Here is a 4,031-nt window from a genome sequence, read left to right as displayed (position 1 = left end):
GTCCAAGGTTGAGAAGCACTGCTTCAAAACTGTGCTGCTCATTGTGCTTTACAAACCAACAATTCAGGCTTCCCTGGCAGCTGGTTAGAAATGCAGACCAATGGAATTAGAACTTACATTTTATCTGGGCATGGTAGCACATACCTGTAGTCCTAGAACTGAGGAGGCTGAGGCAAGAGGGTTGCCACCAGTTTAAGGTCAGTTGGGCTATATAGTGAGGACAAGGCCAGATTTAACTATATAACAAGAATCTGTCTCAAAAAAATTTTTTTTTGCATTTTGACAAGACCCTTAGATATGTCCCATGCCTATGAAATTTTGAGAGTCTGCTATAGAGCTTTGTAGAAAATTAGAATCAATTAATTTTGAAAGTTCCAAGGAATGTATTGTGTAGTCCAAGTATAACACCACACAATGACTGAGGGAAGAGTCTAGTGTGCATTTCACAAAATAAAATAGCAAATACAAGAAAACATGTTTAATCTATTTCCTTTACTAGAAAATGATGAAAATTGCTGGTAAAAGTGTTTGACTTCTGCAAATATATCTTAAAATTTAGCTTTCTACATGAGGATACCCCCCTGCAGTGTAATTTTTAGTGTTCAAAAACACCAGAATTAGAAATAATTTAAGTGTGTCCCTTGAGGGGAATAGTTAAAGAAACTATATTGCATTCATTGAATTGATTTTCATGCACAGGTTTTTGGATACATAAAAAGACTCAGGTCAATATTTAGTAAAAAAAAAAAGCAAAGCAACACAAAATCACAATCACAAAAAAACCACAGAATCTATTCATCAACTATTCAAAAAGAAGAAATCCCCCCCCACAAACTATGTAAGGGGAAAAGATGAAAGAACATGTGTTTAAATGTTGATAGTGGTTATCCACAAATTGTGCATATTTTTCTTTATTTTCTAAATTATTCTTTGATAATTTCATCCATCCCTCCCAGAATTCCTCCCTTTTTAAAAAAAAATTTTCTGTCCTCTGGTCTTCACAACTATCAACAATATACACTGAAATGTGTCAGTCTCTTGCTACTATACTCAAGTTTCCCAGAAATCTGATAATAGGAAAAAAAGTCATACAGCATGATGTCTACATGATATGGTTTATAACATGTTTATGCAGCTTGATAAGATTTCTGTTGTCACTTATATTTTCTTCAGATCAAGTTCTGTTTTGGGGGTTTATAGCAGAGGGTAACTTGTGTTATGTGGTTTTCTCTGAGGCAGGGTCAGAAACTGTTGTTCATGTGTAGAAGTATGATTGCTGCTAAGAAAATATATTAAAGATAAAATCTCCCAACTCAGAAAACAGTTTCACAACGGCTGTAGGGAAAGAAAACAGTCTCATTGAATAAGTATTAAACCAGAATGCCATACCTACCACACACAATCTAGTAAGAGACTGTAAAGGCAGAAAGAAATTTCCCTTTTAAGAAGTTAGGTCAGTACAACCTGTTACCTATGTATTTCCAAGATAAACAGTAACTAATTGGTCCTTAAGTAAGAGGACTTTGTAGCAACATTTGTCCACATAGTTCATCCCAGATTCACCTGGTAATTAGGGTGACTATCTGTGCTAGTTAACTGGATTTATCCATAGGAAAAACAAACTTTTATCTTTATGACAGGAGATGGTTTTGTAATGTGGAGCTGAGGCAACCACCATGTTATCTTCACTTGGAAACTGGTATAGAAGGGAATTACCTTTCTTGATGTTTAAGTTTCAAAGAGAGGACTCCAGGGCCTTGAAATGGACATTCCTGGGTCTTAAAGTTGTCAAGAGACTTATTTAGTTTTAAAAATACTTATATATATATTTCAAAGAGACAGAAAGAACTTGCGATGATACATCTTTTTTTTAAAAATAAAAAATAGAGTTTTTATTGAGTCCTTTAAATTCCTACTCCATTTTTTTCTTATTGGAAGTTTTTAATCACCCTTCATAATTTGTCCAAAATTTTTAAAAAAGGCAATTTGTAAATGTGTCAGACACATGGAACAGAACCCTACATTTTGTAGAGGACTTTAATCTGAATAAAGTCATAAGTTTTCCAGCTAATCTCCACTGGATGTTCTGATAACTTTACAAAAAGCCCAGCACTGTCCATGGGAAATGGGCTATACCGATAGATGTTCTTTCAGTTTATCCATGATTTCGCTCATCTTATCACCTGGAATTAACATCATAGTTCACAAGGGCTTCACTGGTACATCATCAAAAGACTACCTGCCTCCCACACAAGTGTCACCCTCCTCTTGCACTGAGTTGCTGAACTTCAGGAAGTCCTTCTCATAGAAAAATTCTTCTTTTGCATTTGCAAACATTAATTCATCCTTCTTTTGGTTGCTCCATTTTTTTTTTTTTTGGTACCAGGGATCGAACTTGGGATCTTGTGCTTGCGAGGCAGGCACTGGAACCACTGAACTAAATCCCCAGCCCCTCCATTTCTTTTCAGAATTGGTTTGTCCTGCTTCCACAAATGTCTCACTAATGAGAAGAGAGAACTAGCACTTCTCACATGCTTTATTAGTTTTGTGTGCCTCTGTTAGTTCTTTCTGGAATTGCTGGTGCATGGGCAGAGCGATCTGTAGAGGGACATTAATGAATCTTTCACTTAGCAGAAAGTCCACAGGCTTGGTGTTGTCATTTAAAAGCTTGTCCAGCTGTTCAACCATGCTCTTTTTACAGTTCTTCTCACAGCAGCTTAGAATCAACTCTTTAATTTGTTCAGCACACTGGGTACCTTTTCTTTCATTTAAATTTAAAAGGCTTATGAAACCAAAAATCTTATCTTCATCCACATCATCATCACTGTCTTCTGAAACATTCATTTGCTTAATCATACTCCCAATATGGTTCTGTTGAATTAAGAGATCTGTGAATTCTGTGGTATTCACGGGAGCCTTTAGGAAAAGCTGCTACAGTAATTCCTTAATTCCATCATAATGGTTACCTGAGATGGAATAAGGTTCAAATTCAATATTCACTTCCTTGTCAACGATTTCATTGTCTTCGTTCTCTTCTTCGCCACTGTCTTCATCGTCTTCATCCTCGTCTTCTATTTCATCTTCCTCCTCTTCCTCTTTGCAATGGACCTGGCCTCCCTATGGCTGCAGGATCCCACTCTCCACAGATCTCCATTTGGCCCTGGATGGCATGCCTTTTAAAATGTCAAATGAGTTAAATTGTTTTTAATGTTTATCACTCAACACTGCAGCCAACAAAACATCAACCTCGGCAGGCCATGGTGGTGCACATCTGTATTCTCAGCACTTAGAGAGGCTGAGGGAAGAAGATTATAGATTTGAGAACTGCCTGAGAAATTAAATGGGACCCTGTCTCAAAGTAAAAAAATAAAAATGGGATAAGGATGTAGCTCAGTGGTAGCGCTTCCTTGGTAGAGCCTCCAAGTACCTCAGGAACAAAATGAAAAACCAACCAAACCAAATCAAAATCAAACTTATGCATCAAAATGAGAGGAAAATGTAGATGTAAGATCAGATAATCTCCTTAGTACAAATTACCCTTAATACTTCTTATTTAGAGCTCTAATTATTTCCAAAGTGGCTTATGGGGTTGTTTTCCTTCTAAAATGAAGTCAATAGGCTTTTGATTTTATCCAGGGTGATTTAACCAAATCAAATGCTGCCTTAAGAATTATTAAATTCTAGGAATGCTCACAGAAGTAGGAGATGGCAGAAGGGCCTTTAAAGGTAAAGTTTTTTTGAAAAATCTCATTTAGGAAAGTGACTCTGCAACCTCAGGACCACAGTGTTGCTTTTGATGACTTGAATACCATAACAGATGAATCTCCAACAAAATTCTGTTCTGTTCTGTTCTATTCTATCCCATTTATTTATTTGCAGTGCTGGGGATCGAACCCAGGGCCTTTGAACTGATCTATATACCTACCCCTTTTTCATTTTTTTAATTTTGGGACTGATTGCACAGTCATTAAGTTGCCTAGGCTGGGCTGGAACTTATGATCCTCCTGCCTCAGCCTCCTGGAATGCTAGAA

General features: G+C 36.8%; 1 pseudogene; it reads right to left on the bottom strand.

Annotated features, from left to right (window-relative positions):
• Positions 1-2,130: 2,130 nt before the first annotated feature.
• LOC101714159 (BRCA2 and CDKN1A-interacting protein-like) lies at positions 2,131-3,171 on the bottom strand (annotated as a pseudogene).
• Between the last annotated feature and the right edge of the window lie 860 nt (positions 3,172-4,031).

Source organism: Heterocephalus glaber, unplaced genomic scaffold (assembly GCF_053883595.1).
Source record: "Heterocephalus glaber isolate CG9 unplaced genomic scaffold, H.glaber_assembly_v1.0 deba00001538, whole genome shotgun sequence".
Classification (NCBI taxonomy): Eukaryota; Metazoa; Chordata; class Mammalia; order Rodentia; family Bathyergidae; genus Heterocephalus; species Heterocephalus glaber.
This window is presented reverse-complemented; position numbering and strand designations above follow the sequence as displayed.